General features: G+C 42.2%; 1 protein-coding gene across 10 annotated transcripts in view; it reads right to left on the bottom strand.

The window, feature by feature from the left end:
* GRAMD2B (GRAM domain containing 2B) overlaps positions 1-22,187 on the bottom strand; it is a 71,170-nt gene that overhangs the window by 32,518 nt on the left and 16,465 nt on the right. The window lies entirely within an intron of this gene.

Genomic DNA, 22,187 nt, shown 5'->3' with positions numbered 1-22,187 from the left:
TAGATGGGTGGGACAGGGCGGCGGGTGTGTGTGGGGGGCGGGGGGGACACGGTGGCGGGGGGTAAGGGGGCAAGAGGGAGGGGATATAGGTATGCATGTAGTTGATTCACTTCATTGTACAGCAGAAACTAACACAACATTGTAAAGCAATTATACTCCAATTAAACAAAAAAAGAAAAAAGAAGCTCTAAAGGAAAAAACAGGCATGCTTTTACATAAGTTACTGTCCTTGGTAGATTAAGAAGGTTAAAGGAAAATGGATATAACTTTTCTTGAATAAATTTGGCTTATTAGATTTTGATATTAAAAAAAAAAAGAGTAGGCTCTAAGGGAAGATTGTCAATATTCTGAGTGGCAAGAAAAGCCACAGTCATTTTGTCTTTGCACCTTAGACATCGAAATCTTCCTGTGGAACATAGCCACATCTAGATAAATATGAGCTTTTTCTTCTATTAAAATTATTTCCAATGTCTATCAAAATAATTTCTTCTACAGAATGTTTCTGACCCATAGTAGCCTGTAAAGCATGTATTTGGAATAATACTTGGAAAAGTAAATAGGTTTTTCAAAAAAAAAAAAGTTTCCACAAACCAGTCAAGTAAATTGAATACAATAAACCAAAAAAAAAAAAAGAAAGAAAAAGAAATCCACTCAAATGAATTTATTTACAAAACAGAATCAGACTCACAGACAGAAAATAAACTTACGGTAACCAAAGGGGATAGCAGTGGGAGCAGAGGGGTGGGTGGTGGAGATAAATTAGGAGTTTGGGATTAACAGATTCACACTACTATATATAAAATAGATAAACAACACGTACCTACTGTATAGCACAGGGAACTATATTCAATATCTTATAATAACCTATAATGGAAAAGAATCTGAAAAAGTACATATATATATCTGAATCACTTTGCTGTACACCTGAAACTAATACAACATTGTAAATTATACTTCAAGGGAAAAAAATGGTTAAAAAAAAGTAAATCAGAAAATCTCTTCAACAAGTTTCCACAAACTAGTCAAGTAAATTGAAATACAATAAGCCACAAAAAAAAAGAAAAAGAAATCCACGACTCCCTCTGTAAGTAGGGAGATGAAGTGTGTAACTTCAATAATCCACCTCAGCATTCATTCAAATATTTACGGAATTCTATGCTATGCAGGGTCAGATTCAGACTTAGAGGCAGCACGGTAGCTGTCCTGCACAGCACCCTTGAAGACTCAGAAAGAGCCATGCCCGGCCAGAAGCACTCATAAAAAGGTGCTGTCTGTCTGGATGTAGCCCTACTGACACAGGACTTGGCAGAGAAATGGTGCCCCTTGCTCTGGGCAGAAAGAGCCCAGCACCAAGGAGCAGAGGAAGCGAAGTGGCTGAATTTCAGCCCCTCCTTGCCCCGCCCTTCCTGGCCAGGCACTTGTGTGCAGTGCTGGGCACTCATCCCTCACCAAGTGGGTGGTCCTGATGCAGCACCCCTAGCTTAGCACTGACAAGATTACAGAGCCTGCCTCTAGGTCAACCCACCCACACAATTGTCTTTCAATGACAGAGCATTCAGGTATGTGCAGATTAAAATGACTTTTTTTTAAACATCTTTATTGGAGTATAATTGCTTTACAATGGTGTATTAGTTTCTGCTTTATAACAAAGTGAATCAGTTATACATATACATATGTTCCCATATCTCTTCCCTCTTGCATCTCCCTCCCTCCCACCCTCCCTATCCCACCCCTCTAGGTGCTCACAAAGCACCGAGCTGATCTCCCTGTGCTATGCGGCTGCTTCCCGCTAGCTATCTACCTTACGTTTGGTAGTGTATATATGTCCATGCCACTCTCTCACTTTGTCACAGCTTACCCTTCCCCCTCCTCATATCCTCAAGTCCATTCTCTAGTAGGTCTGTGTCTTTATTCCCGTCTTACCCCTAGGTTCTTCATGAAATTTTTTTTTCCCTTAGATTCCATATATATGTGTTAGCATACGGTATTTGTCTTTCTCTTTCTGACTTACTTCACTCTGTATGACAGACTCTAGGTCCATCCACCTCACTACAAATAACTCAATTTCATTTCTTTTTATGGCTGAGTAATATTCCATTGTATATATGTGCCACATCTTCTTTATCCATTCATCCGATGATGTACAGAGTCTCCACCCTTCTCTTCCCTAGACTGGCTCCTGGTCCCCAGCACTGGTTCTGCCCTGGAAAGCCCTCCCCAGCGGGCACAAGCTCCACAGAGCCTCCCATCCCATCACCTCAGCTCTGCTGCTGCTGGCTCTATAACTCACTAGGCCCCTCATCAATTAATGATCCAACTACGAGAAGCAGGGAACTTCTGTTTTTTTCCACAGCACTCAGCTCAGCATTTTGCTCAGTGTAGTCATTTATCAGTGTTGACTGATGTGGGATTAATTCTGCAGCATCCAAATCAGAAGTGAAATTCATCAGTGGGCCAATTCAACTTTAGGTTTTTGTTTACTCAAAGATGCTACGGAACTCAAGCAAGTTAATTCCCAACACAGGCGAGATGATTCCTGGAGCACCCCTACCACGGAGGTCTTGTTGGCAGCAAACTGAAACTGCTAGGATCCGAAGAGCAGAGGCTCACCTGTGTTTGAGTGAGGAGGGCATAGGAGAAGAAACAGACCACTTTTGCAAGGCTTCTCAGTAACTTTAAAGTTACTGGCAGTGAAGCTGAACTCTCATTGACAAGGGAGATGAAATAACAGATCTCACTTAAGTCATGAAAATAAATCAGCTTGGGGGCTTCCCTGGTGGCGCAGTGGTTAAGAATCCGCCTGCCAATGTAGGGGACACGGGTTCGAGCCTTGGTCCGGGAAGATCCCACATGCCACGGAGCAACTAAGCCCATGAGCCACAACTACTGAGCCTGCGCTCTAGAACCCGTGAACCACAACTACTGAGCCCGTGAGCCACAACTACTGAGCCCACATGCCTAGAGCCCGTGCTCTACAACAAGAGAAGCCAACGCAATGAGAAGTCCGTGCACTGCAACAAAGAGTAACCCCACTCACCGCAGCTAGAGACAGCCCGCTCACAGCAACGAAGACCCAACGCAGCCAAAAATAAATAAGTAAAATAAATTTATTTAAAAAAATGAGTGACAGTTTTAAGGAAGCATAGAGGCAGCAGAAGATGCTGGGAACGTGGGATCCACCTTCACTTGGCTTTGGCAGGTTATTTCTTCTCCTATCTCCAACCCAATGTAAGCATCAGTTATGGGCCCTGAAAGCTTCTAAGCAGGAATTTCAGAGCAGTGAGACAGACACACTTAAACCAACCAAGCCTGACTTTACCAACTAGGCAACAGCATTTTTATTACCAGCTAGGAAGTGCTGGTTTCAACAAGACACTGCCACACACTGTCGCACCACAATCTATAAGTAAAAAACAGGTTGGACGATCCCTATCAACAGTCCAATATTCCTCACTTCCTAGACGTCATTAGTCTGACGATGACTTGATTCAGATTTCACCATTTTTCAGAATTAGAATTCTCACATGGGGTCAACTTATCATTCCTCCTGAAAAGAGTCTCTCTGAGTTAGAGTAAACTCAACACTCCTCTGTTCTGTCATATCCATCTCCCAGGCCCTTTGCCTCTCCTGTTGAAGATGTGTTGTACTCAGGGATCATCACGTGTAAGTGATAATTAGGTTCTATCTCAGGTGAGTGAATAAGCTGTATTTCAGGTAAATGCAAACAAGTGCCTCACTGTGGTTCAGTCCAGGAAGCTGTGCTCCTTCCTAGTTACAGTGATAAACCTGTGCTTGTCTACCTTCAAGTTAAATTAGTCTAAGCTTAGGCATAAAAAAGGTCACTAAACTCCTTTATGGTAGTACCAGTGAGATAGTTTTACACCCACTATCATTTAAAAAACTCCCTGATTATCATTACTCAAAACCACAGTCTTGACCAACAAAGGTTAAGAAGTGACTTGAAGATAGGATATGTTTCACCAGAGGATCCCCAGAAGATAAAATCCTGGAAATGGGATGGAAACCCTGTACTGAAAACTAGGCTGCACCTGGACTCGCCAAGATCTGTAGCCTGAAAGACTCTTGTTTTTGGTGTGCTGCCCACTTGGTGGCTCCCTGGCTGGCAGGCAAGGGTGGCAATACTTGGGAAGCTGAGAGATGGGCTATAGGGACAGAGGAGGACTCTGGGGTCTGCTGGGCAGCAGCCATAGTAGAAACAGAGACAACACAGTCACCAAAAGCAGGAAGCAGAATGGGGTGCAGAAGGTGCAGGAACTGGTGATAGAGACCAGGACCTCTCCAAGACCCCTAAGCCTCTCCAACTGCAAAGTCAACTCAGTCTCCCAACTAGATTTTTCTAAATCAGGAAGAACAGTCTTTCATTTACAATTCTGATATAAGGATATCTTTGGAAATTTTACATTGTATTTATTGATCTACATATTTATTTCTGAATAGGTACTAGAAGCACAACAACACAATTCAAAAGTTACAAACGGAAAAACAAATATCCCTTCTACCCACCCCTGTTTTATGCTGGCCCTGTTTCTCTCCAGAGGCACCTACTGTTCCCAGCTCCTGTGTGTACTTCCAGGGAGTCTGAATGCATATGAGTGTACTTTTAAGCACAAGTGATAGCATGTTATTCTAGACACCCCCCGCCCCCTTTTTTGAAACTAACTTGGTGTTCTTTCCCTATTAGTACCATAGAGCTTCCTCGTTCTTTTTAATGACTGCATAGAGTTCCACTGTAATGGCTTACAAAATTTAACCAGTTCCTTATTGATGGGCATTTAGGTGATTTCAGTCTTATCACTAATACAGACAGCACTGCAAAGAATGTCCTTATGTGACATATGTCCTTATGTTTTATTATGTGTGAATATATCCCTAGGATAACTTCCTGGAAATGAAACTGCTGTGTTAAAATGTACACAAATAAAAGAAAAATTTAGTTATTGCCAAATTGCCTTTAGTAAAAGGTTTTGTGACCCACACCCATAATATGTAGCAGTGTTTACACATTCTTACTAAAGTGTTACACTTAAAAAACAATTCAGGGACTCCCCTGGTGGTCCAGTGGTAAAGAATCCACCTTCCAATGCAGGGGACGTGGATTCGATCCCTGGTTGGGGAACTAAGATCCCACATCCTGCGGGGCAACTAAGCCAGCGCGCCACAACTACTGAGCTCGTGCACCTCAACTAGAGAGCCCATGCGCTCTGGAGCCTGTGCACCACAACTAGAAAGAGAAAACCCGCACGCCACAACTAGAGAGAAGCCCACGTGCTGCAACTAGAGAGAAACCCGAGCAGACCGCGAGCCGTAATGAAAAAGATCCTGTGTGCGGCGACTAAGTCCTGATGCAGCAAAAAATAAGTAAATAAATAAAAGTAAGAAAAAAATAAATAAATATTTTTTAAAAACCCAAAAAACAATTCAGAGTGCTTAGCAGAGTACCTAGCACATAGAACAACAATTTTACCAATGATTAGTGTTAAACTTTTTGACCTCTACATATCTAAGAGGTAAAAAAAAAAAAAAGTCCCATTATAGTTTTGATTTACATCTCTCTCCTGATGAGTAAGGTTGAGTGTATTTTCTTATATTTAAGAGTGTTTTTAATTTCCTGTTTTGTAAATTAGCTGTTTGTATGTACATTTTGCCAATTTTTCTAATGCGTTGCTGATTGAAACATTCGGGGAAAACAATTCTTATAACTGCATCACCAATTCTTGGCAATATCCTAGAATTGACTTTTTAAATAAATAAACATTTAGAAAAGTTAAATGGATATTAGGGCCCAGCATAACGTTAAAATAAAATGTTAATGACAAATTAAGTTTCTCTTTTTTCTTGATAGGCTTACTGGCAAATTTTTTAAAAAAGGAATGCCGAAAACACAGTATTCTTTGGTTTTGTCAAAACCTGTGATGAAAAGCCAACAGGCTTCCCAGTCCAGGATGGAGAACAGGAGCACAGATGTTTGCCTCTCCTTTCCGAGGCCTGTTAAGATGAGGATTTATAAAAGAAGTAGTAATCCTGCTCACAATTATGGTGGGAAACCATCAGCAGAAGAGTAATTTCCCCAAATTTCTGAAAAATGGAAAGTAGAAAGTAAATATTAACTCATGCAGCAAAGCAGAGGAAGCTGTATTTCAGAATTTGGGTATAAGTGGAAGATAAGAGAATACTGATCTGTTTGACAGAGTCCAATAAGGTGCTATAGGAGGAGGATGTAAGAAGTTGCCGAAAACATTAGACTAAATTAAAGGTGTGTGTGTGTGAGAAATTTCTGCCCACCTCTCACCTTGCCCACACCCCCATCCTCAAGACACAAATGGCAGACAGTCAACTACTTAGCTTGTGAGGAAAACATATCAGAAGGGTTGTCAATTAAAAACCTGAATAACTTAGCTGCAGAAAATCAGGGTACCTAAGAAGGGGGCTGGAACTCCAGAGTAAATCCCTTCTCTTCCTTCCATTTTGAATAAAGTGGTCCCAAGCTAAGTACCAACTCCCTATTAATAGTCTTCCAAAACTACTCTAATCCCTTATTTTTTCCCTCTGGTCCCTCATTCTTAAATATGAAATGACAGCAAAGGATTGCCAGACCCTTGAAGAAAATCTGAAGTCTTAAAGAAAAGACCAAGATAAACAAGAAAGTAAAACCCTTAGAAAATTGACTTCAGAAAACAGAAGGAAACAAACAAGCAAACAAGAAAAACAAAACCCCCAAACCTTCTAATTAATATCTTCAGAAAGAAGATAGAACTCCTAAAACAGATCACAATATTATGGAAAAGGAAACCTTCCTTGACTCCTCAGTTCTCTCAGAGTCCGAATCCCTAATAGCCTACAAGGCACTTCATGACCTGCCCTGTCTGCCCCACCTCATCTCTCTGACCCCCTTTTCTCACTCCACGCTCCCACAAGAAAATCTGTGCACTGGTTATTCCCTCTGCCTGGAACGCTGTTGCCCCCATAAAGCCATGTGGCTCTCTCCCTCTTTTCCTTCGAGTCTTTACTCAAATATTACCTTCTCAACGAGACCTATTTATTTAATCAAAGGGTTGGAAAATAGCATCAAGATACAGAAATTCAAAAGAGAGAAAAAGTAAGAGGGAAATACAAGACATGTTTAAGCCAGGCACTTTTTTTTTTTTAACATCTTTATTGGAGTATAATTGCTTTACAATGGTGTGTTAGTTTCTGCTGTGTAACAAAGTGATTCAGTTATACATATGTTCCCATATCTCTTCCCTCTTGCGTCTCCCTCCCTCCCACCTTCCCTATCCCACCCCTCTAGGTGGTCACAAACCACGTAAGCCAGGCACTTTTATATCAAATGAGTAGGAATTCTAAACAGGAAAAAAAGGAGAAGTTATTATTAAAGAAAAAACAGGAGTGGTAAAAAGGTGAAAGAAGGGCAGAGGTTACTAATTTCTTATTCTCAAAAGTTGGGAGTCAAATTAATTTAACAAGAGATTTAGGTCAGCGTGTTATTTAAAGAGGCAAATGTATGAAAATAGGAAGGAGAAAGAGTGATATGCCTATTTAAATTGGGGAGGAGGAAGAGAGGGAAGCAGGGCGTTAGTATAAGTGAGTTGACTCGTATGTTCCATTAAAACAGGAAGTTGAGACAGAAAGTTTAGAATATGTAAGCAAGAAAGAGCAGGATGAATACATTTTTATAGATAATGAAGTACCACTACCACTAAAATCAGGCATAGTTAAAACCAATGGTGGAGGCGGGGGCAGATGAAAAACCTAGCATTTTTTTTCTGGAGTAAGGCAGCAGAAAGAAGCAAACTAAATTGTTGTGAAGTTTGATTCCTAATGAGAAAGCGCTGCTTTGAGACTTCATTTGGTTGGCAGTAGGGATTAATTGAAGATTTTTAGACAGAAGGAATGAAATGATGAGGATGAGATATTATTCAGTGTCCACCTCTTCCTGTACCTACATCACGAGAGGCCTGATGAGATATGTGCTCCTGGAGGGTTACACTCGCATCAGTGTATAAGAATGGGGATGTGCTGGGATGGAGACTAGAGACAGAAAATGCAGAGGCATATGTGGGGAGGAGTTTGAAGGCAAGAAGCAGACACGGCACTGGAGAGATAATCCAGAGGTAACACCAGGATGGGTGGGAGAGCAAGCACTGGAGAGCAACATTCAAGATAACCCAAAGGTTATCTGGGGAATGGAGATTAGCACCACCGTGCATAGTTACAGGGAACACAAGAGGAAAGTTGTGTTTGGTGGAAGGGACTTTGCAAATCTAGTTTGAGATATAATAGACACATATTGTTAACAGGTAAAAAACTGTATTTGAAAACCAGAAGAGCCCAAAGAACAACAAAAAGATACTGTCCTTGCAGAGGAAGGGCTCTGCCAGTTGGAAACGATTTCTGTTGAGTCCCAAGCACACTGCAATAGCAGAGAGCGGTGCCTAAATCTCAGCTGCAATACCAGGGCTGGAGGAATGGCTTAGCACAGCCATCAGTGGCCCCAACATGCCCCTTTAACCTGGTCCCATGAACAATCATGTGATTCATTTCTACCTTCTTGATATCTACTCCCAATTCTGTTTTCCTAAATCATTGCTTTTCCTTCAAAGCTTAAGGCAACTCACATAACTCTGAAGAGTATTCAAATATCAGGATTCTGATTCTGAAAGAACAGAAACCCAACTCAAACTGGTTTACGTTTTTTTTTTTTTAATAAAAACCACCCACAAGGGCTTCTGTCACTGCTTTAAGATGAAGTCAACAGCAGAGGACAGCCGCAGCTGCAGACGTGTCCCCTCAACATCGGGAACATTCAGCAGTGGTCTCCAGGGTCTCCCTCTCCAAGTCTTCTGGGACAATCAATGCCCCCATTCATCCTCTTAAGACACTGCCTCCATTATGTCATGCCCCTGCTCCAGAACCAACAATGGCTTTCTATTGAGCATCACAGTGAGGTCTCTGGTTATGAGTCAAGACCCTCCAGAGTTTTGCAGTCTCCCTCTACTTTCTAAAAAGAGTTCTCCATTCCAGCCATGTTGGTCTTCTCACCATAGCCTCACTTACATCGTGTTTCATCCTCCCTCTGTGTGTGGCTCTTGGCTCCTCTAGCCTGGACTATCCTCTCTGTGCCTTTTTTTTTTTAATTTTATTTATTTATTTACTTTTGGCTGTGTTGGGTCTTCGTTTCTGTGCGTGGGCTTTCTCTAGTTGCAGCAAGTGGGGGCCACTCTTCATCGCGGTGTGCGGGCCTCTCACTGTCGCGGCCTTTCTTGTTGCAGAGCACAAGCTCCAGACGCACAGGCTCAGTAGTTGTGGCTCACGGGCCTAGTTGCTCCACGGCATGTGGGATCTTCCCAGACCAGGGCTCGAAGCCATGTCCCCTGCATTGGCAGGCAGATTCTCAACCACTGCGCCACCAGGGAAGCCCCTGTGCCTTCTTAACTACCCACAACTATCCATTGTTCCATGCCCAGGACATGTCCAGTTATACACCCTCTTGATACCAACCCCCATCTCTTTACTTCCAATGTCTGGATATAAGAAATTATGCAATTAATACTTGTTGACTGGACAACTTTGAGTATATATGGGGTTCAGAACCATAATCGGCATTTGAAAAAGGGCTTGGGCTAAAAATTTCATCTCAAGACCTATGTAGTAAACTCCCTCCCAAGTGTGATTTACAAGTCCTGTTGGAAGAGGGCCATGCTGAAGGTAGAAGAGGGGTATAAAGGTCGTCTTTCCACTTTCCCTTTCACTGAATCAGCATTGTGTGCATACTTATCTTTCAGACTGACCATTAGTTAGGTGAGTAATAATTTGAAACTATATGGAAACTTGAATAGACTGTCTTCATTGCTGGAAGAAACAACAGTCGTAAGCAAAATCCATAATCAAACTAAACAACTTCTCAGTAGTGGTATTTTGAGGCCAAGCACAATTGGAAAACAACAAAGGAAAATGACAAGAAAATGCATCACGGAGACAGCAATTGACTTTTCCAATTTCCAGGAAAGGTAGATTGACGCCACTGATAGTTCCACTTTGTTATTTACACCCTCAGCATGTAAATAGGATTTTGTAGAATGCATTGCTCAGTACGAACAAAGTTTCTAAAAATATATATCTCCTTCAAGCTAGTGATTTTCTCAGGGGCAAGGCCTTTAAATATTTTTTGTATTTCTATCTCTACACCTTTTTTGAAGGTGTTCTTCCACCAGCAACTGCTGAATGTCAGAATAAGCCGCCTTTCATGTACCTAAGATACATTAGAGGAGATCTAATTAAGGCTTTTGGCCAAAAGGGAGTGTTTGGGAAACACCTAGATTTTAAAAGTGTAATGAGGGACTTCCCTGGTGGTCCAGTGGGTAAGACTCTGCACTCCTGATGCAGGGGGCCTGGGTTCGATCCCTGATTGGGGAACTAGATCCCACGTGCACGCCGCAACTAAGACGCCCGCATGCCACAACTAAGAGCTGGTGCAGCCTAAATAAATAAATATTTAAAAAATAATAAAAATTTAAAAAGTGTAATGAGAAACTTACCAAAACAGAAAGATAAGAATGCAAAAGGCTGGGGCGTGAAATCCAGGAACAAAGTTTTTTAAGAGGAAGTACAATATTAACAGATCGTCCGCTATTATGGCAAATATTCAAAATATCATAAACATCAAAATAAGACTGAAAGGTACCTCAGGTACTGTAGATTAAGCACACACATAAAAAACAAAACCCACTGTCAAAACAACCCCATTGAAACCCAGAATAAAAAAATGTTAGGATCTCTAATTTTGGGTTTTTCAGAAGTAAGTGGAATCCATCACAGAAATGATCCATTTGGAGCCCCATTTTAAAGGAACAGAGGATCAAGAATAGCACAAAATTGGGAGGATGAGGATTTCAGGCAAAATTCATAAAAACTTTACAGTATGCAAAGAAGGAGAAAAAAAAGAACAAGTACCTTGTATATCAGGATTGCCAATAAGAAGGTATTTGTAGTATATGAACCTGGGAAGTGAGTAGGAATACAAGGAACTGAGTGTCTGAGGTGCTGTCCTTACAGCTGGAGGGATGAGGGTGAGGCTGAGCAGAGAAACTGAGTCCTGAAATGAGGCTCAGCTTTATGAAAATGCTACTCCTGAGAAAACTGTTGTGTATTTTCTTTTTTTCTTTATAAATTTATTTATTTATATATTTAAATTTTTGGCTGCATTGGGTTGTCTTTGCTGCATGCAGGCTTTCTCTAGTTGTGGCGAGCGGGAGCTACTCTTTGTTGCGGTGCACGGGCTTCTCACTGTGGTGGCTTCTTGTTGCAGAGCTTGGGCTATAGGCGCGTGGACTTCAGCAGTTGCGGCATGAAGGCTTCAGTAGTTGTGGCTCGCGGGTTCTAGAGCGCAGGCTCAGTAGTTGTGGCTCACGGGCTTAGTTGCTCCATGGCAGGTGGGATCTTCCCAGACCAGGACTCGAACCCGTATCCCCTGTATTGGCAGGCGGATTCTTAACCACTCCGCCACCAGGGAAGTCTGTTGTGTATTTTCTGATAGAGGGGTACTAGAAGAGAGTCATGTCAGGGGGACCCAACTTAGAGGTACTCTTCCAGGAAAAAGAAGGAATGAGGACCCTTTTCCTTTTCCAGGAAAAGGAAAAGGGACAAGGGAGAGACACCCCGAAGGGAGACAGTCCTAGTAAACTTCATGGACAGAACATTCACTTGTCTTCATAGAAATTCCTCTTGAGTTAGACTTCCTTTCTCTTGTTACCATACCTACGGTAATAACTTTTACTTGGAGAGAGAGACAGAATGTATCATGTCAGAAATACATGTATTTAGCCAGAAGGGAATATTTTACCTATTAATAGCACAGTAATGTTTAAGGTTAAAGAAAACAGTAAAAATACCCAAGGCCATCAGAGCCGACTTGGGAAGAGAGAAATGTTTGCTTCTGTTTTGAGGAGCCCTGGTCCCCGTGGAGACAAGCTGCGCTACTTTGGCCCTTAGCTGTTGCAGGAGGCGTTTGGACTTGACGCACTGGAGATATGAGCTGTCTCCCACCACCCTGGCTGCCATCTGTGATGACTTAAGTGCTTTCTTTCCTCCATACCCTTCATTTCCTGGAACTCTGTCTTTGTGTTCCATGTGGGGGGAAACAAAAACATCAAATGCCAGAGAGCCGAAAGACCGAGGTACGCAGGCACTGCAGCAGAGTTAAAAGTTTCCACAAGAGTCCAGAATAGCACCAGGGAGCCATCCAGAAACCCGTCTCCTTTGTTTTCCCCACACGAACTTGGCAGTACCATTTCCTGACTCCTGTACTCTGATCTCATTGCATGTGTATGAGGACAGCTCAGGATGTGCTGTGTAGGAATTTCCCAGAGGTCAGTTTCACACCTTATGCCACATCATCCCCAGTGATCAAAATGGACATGGAATCTCATGGATGTTATTAGCACACGTGACAATTCTCTTTGCTTGAACGCTAAGAGTAATATTATTGAAACTCAGGATTTCCTTTCTAATGAAAAATTAATGGGACTCAATTTCTAAAGAAGAGAGATACTATCACTTTTTAAAAATGGGATAACTCTACGTTAGAGAAAACAATTTTCTGTAAAAGGCTTTGGTTTAACCAAAACACTTCCAAACTAGATACACTTAAGGAAAGAACAGTTCATGCTACCCTATGGCAGAAAATAAAACAGTACATTTTTAGTTATTTCAATATGGAATTAATTCCATAATTATATCATATCACATATGATATAAATAATATATCATATATCAGAATATTATTTATATCATAAAATATCATAAAAATCATACATGATATACCATTATATATAATTGATATTATATATATCAAAATATGGAATAATTGTAGAACTAAGAACTCTACTGAAAAGAAATGTTTATCCTAGTATTTTAATGACAGCTAACTTTCACAGGATAGAAGAATTATAATTAATGTAATTTATACATGATAATTAGTACCTCTTTCAAGGAAGTAAGCAGTAAGTCTAATAAATCTTACATCTGATATCCTTATTTCCTGTCCTCTATTTCTCCCACTACAAATATGCATTTTCTCTACCTGTCCTAAAATATATATATATATAAATCTTTGGAAGACATCTATTCTTGACCCCTTCCCTCTTCCTTGCCACTCCTTCCTACTGGATTTTCTAGATGACTTTACACTTGCATTGCTGTTCTCAAAGAGCATTCACACCCACACCATGATACCATACTAGCCCTCATGCCAACCTTATGAGGCAGGTATGTAAGACAGGTGTTATCCATATTTCATAAGTAAGGAAACTAAGTTGAGAGCTTTGAGCAACCAAAGAATAATAAGCTAACTGCTCTCATACTTTGACTATCTGTCTCCTACCAAACCTAGTCAGACACCAAGACCTGTGGATTTCTACCTCCTTAACATTTTTCCAGTTACACCCCCTCCTGCTCTTTCGCAGTTCTGTCGCGTTAGCTAGGGTCCTCAGTGTCTCCCGCCTGGACCCCTAAACCTCCCCACCTCATCTGAATGATATGCAACATTTCCTCTGTCCATCTCACACCTCCTTCCATCTATATGGAAGATCACTTTGCCCTGTGATCTTTGAAAAGCCCAAATATGATATGATATTCACATCATCTCCCCAACCCCACCCCATTTAAAACCCTTTTGGTTCTCCATTACCTACAGGATAAAGCTGAATTTGATTCCTTCTGCAATCTGGAACCTCCTCACTGGCATTTAACCTCTTGCCATGTTTTGCCCAGTCCTGTGCTTGGGCTGCCCGAGCCCTCTCTTGTGGCCTTGGTAAGCACTGGTCATCTTCCAGGATTTAGCTCTGGCTGGGGCCTTCTCCTATAGGAAGCCTTTTCCAACCCTCTTTGTGCCCTGAGGACTGACCCTCCTTTATCTAATGTTTCTCCCCAGTACCCTCAAAGGTATGATAGCCATGGAAACTGTATGCTTTAATATGGGGTTTGTTTAAGAATTATGAGTGGGCTACAATTTGCTCATCTTTACTCTCCTTAGAGCATAAGCCCCGGAGGGCAGGGTCCGGGTCTTATCTCTGTATGGGGTGTTGGGGGGAGGGGGAGGTGCTCTACTCATTTCCCTTAAGTATTTCATGTTCCTTCTACCAGAACCAGAGGCCAGGCATTCCGATTTCTAGCCCAGAGTCCTTTTTGACTGCACCAGACCTTATAAATAGCGACAGGAAGGAATGTACTTCACTGTGAATTCCTGGACTCAGGAAGACTGGCATGGGAAAGGCCAGAGAAGTTTTCTGCTGGGGGTTGGGTCATGTTTTGGCAAACTTAAACTAGTCAGGGGCAGTTTCAGTGAGGCCATGGCCTGCCCTTCCAATCCTGCCAGACAAAGATCTGACAAACTGATCCTGCAAATGTTGGGGGCAAAGAAGAAACACTTCCACTGAAGAAGCGTCACCATTTCACTCACTAAACGGGGTGAAAGGTAATGGAGTCTGCCTTAGGAAGGCCAAATGAGCTGTCATTATTGCTGGGAGGGGCCATTACACCTTAGCTGGCTTTACTGTAAGAGTTTAAAGGGCAACGTTTGGTTATTGCAGATTCCGAGAAACAGGAAGAAAACAGGATTGCTTTTCTTCATTTTATGCCTCTGAACTGGATAAGCCTCTGGGAGAAGAATCAATTCCATGATCTGTGGCTTTCTAAGAGTAGCCCAATGCACAGTTTCTGGGAGTGGCGTCTTCATCAGGGATATTTATCATATTTCAGTGTCTTAGTAAGAGCCTGGCTTTCTCTCCTCCACACCAGGTCCTCGCTCTCACAGCATGTGTTACAGAGCTGCACTGCACAGAGCTGTTCTCTGTCACATCAAACTTGATTTTAGAAAACACATTTTTTTTCATTAAAAAAACTGGGGTTAAAGGAGCTTAGAAAAATGTATGCATTTTCTATTTGACCAATGAAGCTAGGTGGCGTTGACAAGAGGAATAGTGGCAATGTTTGACGATCAGGCATATATTTCATCAGAAAAACTCAGACTGTCTACGTCTTGTGATTAATACTTAATTCACATCATAGATGAGTAATCAAAGGTACCCACTTACTTTCATAAATGATTACAAAATTTTCCAACCACCTACTATGAAAATATTATGACACAGAGTAGGAAGAATGATTATCTACTCATGGCCCATCCTGTTTCACCTGTATCTCTGCACACTCCTCCCACCCCATAATTACTTTAAAACAAAACAATTACTTTAAAACAAATTACCTTCATGTCTGTAATTATTGCAAATATGTAGCTCTAAAAGATGAGGACTTTTTAAAAAAAGATAAGCACAATACCAGTAACATACTCAAAAAGGATTAGCAATTATAATTAACTAAAAAACGTGAAATCTAGCTGTTCTTTGGGGAAGGTTTTAGCATTACAAATTATTATTGAAGAATAGTGGGACAATTCTAAGAGATGCCAACTTGGTATACTGATTTTGAGCTGTAGGCACTTGAAGAACAGCAAATGCAGGGAAAGGGTTTCTCTCAATGTCACATATCTGCCTAAAGACAGATCCTCCTGAAGGAACTCAGTTGTCATAAATCCCCTCCCCAAGTTTCATCAACCAGGGAGGATGGACTCTTATCACAGAGAGGAGACTAGGAGCTCAAACCATACCTAGACACAAACTGTCAAAACTATCATACCTCCCCTTTATTCTATGTGCCCTTCACCTTTCCTAAAAATCATTTACTCTCCCCTGAGAGGCCTATATCTTCTCTCCTCTTTCTTTATTAAGATGGTATTTAGTCCTAAATTCTATAGCCACCTGGAGTTACGCATTTTCCCCCCGGGGAATCTCCCATGTATACATGAGATATACATGTTAATAAACTTCTGTTTGCTTTTCTCTTGTTAATCTGTCTTGTATTAATTACAGGGGTCTCAGCTAAGAACTCAGAAGGGTAGAGGGGAAATTATTTTTCTTGCTGTTCAGTATTTAGGACTGCAGTGGACTAAATCATCTCTGAAACAGAGCTGAATATTTAAGCATCCAATATGGGATTTGGGAGAGTTCATACTCCCTGTATGAGTCCACATGGCTGTCGCCAGCTTGGCAATAGAAGATACCCACCTTGGTATCTCCAGTTGCTGGGGGTGCCTTTTCTCTTGGGAGCCCAGCTGCCCTGGTTACTCTGGGGAGAGGCAGAAACAGACGTGACACTCCCTAATCTTGATACCTGGGCCAGATTAGGTTTTCTTGGGGGTGAAGGAAAACAGATTCGTAATTACGTGGGTCAACATGAAGCTAGTTGTAATTATGAGCAGAGCATATCCAACTGGATGAGCTACCATAACTCTAGGTGGGATGATGGAGCCACACCTGTATCCTGCCTGTGTCTCATGCAGCAACTGCTCCTCTGCAACCTCTCCCGGCTCACATCCAAAGGACAATCTTGAGAGAAACCTGAGCAGAGCAGACACAGGTGGTGATGTGATAGGGAAACTGCCCATTTCCTCTGGCCCATCAATACTAGGTGTCAGCAAAGCCTCAGGCTGTGCCGGCACCCGAGACTGTCTGGGCTTTCCCACAGACATGCTCGTTTGCCTTTGAGAATCTCCAGGGTTAGGTCACATCTCCTGAGCACAGAAGAGTGTCAATTCTGTACCCATCTAAAAAGCAAGCAGCATGTGGGTTTGAAACAAAATCTGGAGTTCTAGGTGCAAAGCTCAGTGCTCTCAAAAGTATTAGATTCTCAGGATTTGTCAGTCATAAATATACACCACAAATGGTACCTGCCTCTGTATCTTTACAAAAGGTTCTTGCCAGTTCTTAGAACAAAAACCTACACCATTTTGTTCAGGAAAAACAGCTCTTATGGAACAATGATTCCTACCCTCTCCCTTGAATGGCTTCAGGTACCAAACAGGCAGGTTGCCTTAGAAAAGACACTGAGGAAACATCTTTTCAAAGCTGGAAAGACTGTTTGTCTTTAAGGCAGCTATCTGCGTAGTATGGTTTGCTCAATGGTGCGAGATCACGGGCAGGGTTCCCCTTTTGTAGTGTCCCTGAATCCCCTTACCACCACCCCGCGTGCCCCACATAAGCCAGGACTGAGGAGGGGGAAGATGTTGGAAGGCATCTCTAGCTTTTACTTTTTTTTTTTTTTTTTTTGCGGTACGCGGGCCTCTCACTGTTGTGGCCTCTCCCGTTGTGGAGCACAGGCTCCAGACGCGCAGGCCCAGTGGCCATGGCTCACGGGCCTGGCCGCTCCGCAGCATATGGGATCTTCCCGGACCTGGGCACGAACCTGTGTCCCCTGCATCGGCAGGCGGACTCTCAACCACTGTGCCGCCAGGGAAGCCCTAGCTTTTACTTTTATGCATGTAACCACACCGATACATGCAGTAACTAATGGCATCTTTCCATCACAGCCGAGAGAAAGCCGGTTTTACGGGAGAGAGCAAGGTTACTGTGCAGGAAAGTCATCACTGTGTCAATACCACCACTGGGACAGCAGTAGGTGACTGGGTAAAGGATGTCTTTGGAGACTGAAGGGAAGAGAAATGTAAAAGAGGCTGTGGGAGGACTCTGTGCTCTCAAGGTTTTGCCTGGACCCTGTTTTCTTTTAACTGACAGCACCCTGGCTCAGGACACAAATACACAGGCTGAAACAACACGTACCAAAACCAGGACTGAGAATACAAATCAGGCTGAAGAACTTTTCTCACCTCCAGGATGTGTCATTTTAGGCGTACAGTTTGAGCCATACAGTTTCTGGTAAGATCAGTCTGTGAACCCCACAAATTAGTGGTTCTCAAAGTGGGACCTAAGGACCTTCTATTTCAGACCCACCTGGGGTTGGGGGAGGGGCCTTGTAAAAATGCACATTATTAGCCCAACTTCAGACCACTTTAAGTCTTATACCCATTACAATCTTGGAACCACTGAACCGGGTGTCAACCACGCCAAGATTATTGAGCCAAGTGGAAAGCAAGTCCATTAACTTTTGTTTCTTTCACCCAGCCGTTGTATGAGGAGTACTGAGCGTGGTAAATTTATCAGCACAAACCAGTACTTCTGGAAAAATACTGCCCCTTAATGACGAATATGCAATGCTACTTCAGGAATGAGGTTTCTATATCAGTTAAATGCACTCTCCAAAATCAAAATACAAACCATGTTAAGTTTTCTTTGGGAGACACAATTACTGGTGGTTTTTCTCTTATTTTTTTTTTTTAATTGGGCGTAAAATTGCTTTACAGTGTTGTGTTAGTTTCTGCTGTACAATGAAGTGAATCAGCTATTTGTATACCTAGGTCCCCTCCCTCTTGGACCTCCCTCCCCTCCTTCCACACCCCCGCTCCCACCCACCCCCCCATCTAGGTCATCACGGAGCACTGAGCTGAGCTCCCTGTGCTATATAGCAGGTTCCACTAGCTATCTACTGAAGCTCAATATCAAAAAACAAACGACCCAATTAAAAAATGTGCAGAAGACCTAAATAGATACTTCACCAAAGAAGGCATACAGATGGCCAAGAGTCACACGAAAAGATGCTCAACAACGCTAATTATTAGAGGAATGCAAATCAAAACTACAATGAGGTATCACCTCACACCAGTCAGAATGGCCATCATCAAAAAATCTACAAACGGGCTTCCTGGTGGCGCAGTGGTTAATAATCTGCCTGCCAATGCAGGGGACACGGGTTCGAGCCCTGGTCCGGGAAGATCCCACATGCCGCGGAGCAACTAAGCCCTTGTGCTACAACTACTGAGCTTGCACTCTAGAGCCCTTGAGCCACAGCTACTGAGCTACTGTGCCACAACTACTGAAGCCTGTGCGCCTAGTGCCCGTGCTCCGCAACAAGAGAAGCCACCGCAATGAGAAGCCTGCGCACTTCAATGAAGAGTAGCCCCCGCTCACTGCAACTAGAGAAAGCCCACACTCAGCAATGAAGACCCAATGCAGCCAAAAATAAATAATTAAAAAAAAAAATTTTTTAATCTACAAACAATAAATGCTGGAGGAGAGGTTGTGGAGAAAAGGGAACCCTCCTGCACTGTTGGTGGGAATGTAAATTGATACAAGCACTATGGAGAACAGTATGGAGGTTCCTTAAAAAACTAAAAATAGAACTACCATACGACACAGCAATCCCACTACTGGGCAAATACCCTGATAAACCATAATTCAAAAGGACACATGTACCCCAATGTTCACTGAAGCACTATTTACAGTAGCCAGGACACGGAAGCAACCTAAATGTCCATCGACAGATGAATGGATAAAGAAGATGCGGTACATGTTTTTATGCTTTCATCTATGGCTTTCAAGGTTACTACAGCGAGCTTCTTATAATCATAGATGTTAATTTGTTTAAAAGTTCTTTTAAAAAGAGAAAAAGGAAAAGGGATGACATCAGATTCTGAGACACTAATTATGCACAATATCTTAAACTAGAGTAGATTTCAAGTAAACGTTTAGCGGGGATTTTTAAGCCGTAGGCATACAAGAAAATCTAGAAGACATACACATACATTTGAATACACCTTGGAAATGCATCTTAAATAGGCTTTTGAATGCGCTTGTTTCAAAATTATGACTGATGTAAATATTCAGGTAAAGAAAGCTGTTGAACATGAGATGAGGAGTTAATGGGTTACTACACTAAATTTAAATCCTATAGCTTGACAGTACATCATGACAAGCTATGAGTCTATCTTCTATCATTCAGATTTAGGCTGGATATTCTTACAGGCTTATTCTTTCAGAGGAATTTTAGAATCATTCTGTAATGTTTTCTTAAGAGAGTCATTGAGATTTTGTTTGGTTGCACTGAACTTATACATTCAAGGAATGAAGCTATCTTTATAATGTGAAGTTTTCCTTTTAAAGAAGGTAAACCTCTCAAGTTGTCTCCTTTAGTAGTTGCATTGTTTTACTTTAAGTTCTATTAAATCTATTTCTGGGAATTTTTATTTTTTGTTGCTTTTCAGTGTCTTTTCCTACAGTTTATTTTTTAAATTAGTATTAGTAAGAAAGGTAATTGATTTTTAAATATTTATTTATTTATTCATTCATTCTTGGCTGTGTTGGGTCTTCGTTGTTGCATGCAGGCTTTCTCTAGTTGCGGCGAGCGGGGGCTACTCTGTTGTGGTGCGCAGGCTTCTCACTGTGGTGGCTTCTCTTGTTGCAGAGCATGGGCTTTAGGGCATGTGGGCTTCAGTAGTTGTGGCTTATGGGCTCTAAAGCGCAGGGCTCAGTAGTTGTGGTGCACAGGCTTAGTTGCTCCGCGGCATGTGGGATCTTCCCAGACCAGGGCTCAAACCCGTGTCCCCTGCATTGGCAGGCAAATTCTTAACCACTGCACCACTAGGGAAGTCCCGGTAATTGATTTTTAAAAAAATTTTTATTCTAGTATAGTTGACTTAACATGTATTAGTTTCTGTTGTTAATTTTTAAAATATTTCAGATAATCAGTCAACTTATTGAATACTCTTGTCTCTAACTTTGATAGTTCACTTAAGTTTAAAAAATAAAATTTCACCTACACTCAGCGTACAGAAAGTCCAACTTCCTGTGGGTTACACTGACCTAGCTGCATTTAGTGTTCCGTATTGTCTTCATCCTCTAACATACTGATCATGTTCCCTTTCTTGAGAACGTTGACACCTAGATCCTTCAGTGTCCAGGAGGATGGCATCCAACAACTTGGCATTAAGTCCAGGGATCTTTATTTTCACTTCACATAAATCACCGCCAATGCCTGGCTTTCATCATTGCTCAGACTGCTCCAACCAGAAATCCTCTGTCAGTGAGACATCTTTAATCTCCCACTGTCAGCCTGTAACCTCTCCTTCCGTTTCCCACCACGTGCTTTTTGCCCTCAGACACAGACCACAGTCCTTGATAGTTCCACGTTCTTCTAGTTGAATCAATCCCTTCTGGACTTATTTCCTGGACTTATATATACATATATGTATGTGATTGATCACCTTCAGTTTTCAGACATGCCTGTTCTTCTGCATAGCCATTCAGCATAAACACCCCAAGACCAGCTCAAAATTAGCCTTTTAAACTTCTAATCCCTGGATTCTGAGTGACGTCAAAGGGGGAAAAATTAGCCCTATGGTGGATTGGTTCTTTGCTGTCAGCAGGGCCCTCAACAGTCTTTGGACATTGTCCTCTCCTATTCCTTCAACTTGCATGCCAAACACTCTCCATGCTCTCAAGCCCCTAACCAAACACTACTCATCCCTTTTGATGAAAGGGGTCACGTCACTATCTTGCTGAGACAATTGAAAAATGAAGTATTCAGACAAGCACGTCTTCACCTGACCTACAATCACCTTGCATCTACTGCATCATACATTCCTCCAGTTTCAAAAGACAAGGTCTCTCTCTCTTACTGATGTTCAAGCCCACTTTCTGATACCTCTGGGCTTGTTCTATCAGTTATTCCATCTTTGTGCCACATCTTCATCTTTTCCTTCTTTGCTGGTTCTTTCTCCTAGTTTATGTACAGGCTCACAAAGCTCTCTGATCAAAAAACCAAAACCTTTGGGCTTCCCTGGGGGCGCAGTGGTTGAGAGTCCGCCTGCTGATGCAGGGGACGCGGGTTCGTGCCGCGGTCCGGGAAGATCCCACATGCTGCGGAGCGGCTAGGCCCGTGAGCCAAGGCCGCTGAGCCTGCGCGTCCGGAGCCTGTGCTCCGCAACGGGAGAGGCCACAACAGTGAGAGGCCCGCGTACCGCAAAAACAAAAACAAAAACCTTTCTTAGACTTCACTTCCTAGAGTTACCTTCCTGTGTTTCCTTCACTTCTCAGCCAAGGCTCTCGGAGCCATAGTCTACCCGTGATGTCTCTGATTCCGCATTTCGCATCAACCCAGTCCACTATAGTCTGGCCTCCATTCCCACTGCTCCACTAATATTTCTCTGGCAAAGTTCACCAATGATCTCTATGTTGCTAAATGGCAAGGGCATTTCAGGAGTTCTCTTAATGCCGCTATTGGTAGTCCATATTGTTGACTATCTCTTGAGATTTTTCTTCCCTTTTTTATGTTTCTATACCATTTTGTTTGTTTGATTTTGCTTTTGTTTTATTTTTTGCTGTGCTATTTATTCTCTATCAACCTGGTAGCATCTTCTTTGACCTTCATCTCAACATAGCAT

This window comes from Delphinapterus leucas, chromosome 3, assembly GCF_059928025.1.
Source record: "Delphinapterus leucas isolate spDelLeu-1000000601 "Yukka" chromosome 3, BTC_Dleu_Yukka2, whole genome shotgun sequence".
Classification (NCBI taxonomy): Eukaryota; Metazoa; Chordata; class Mammalia; order Artiodactyla; family Monodontidae; genus Delphinapterus; species Delphinapterus leucas.
This window is presented reverse-complemented; position numbering and strand designations above follow the sequence as displayed.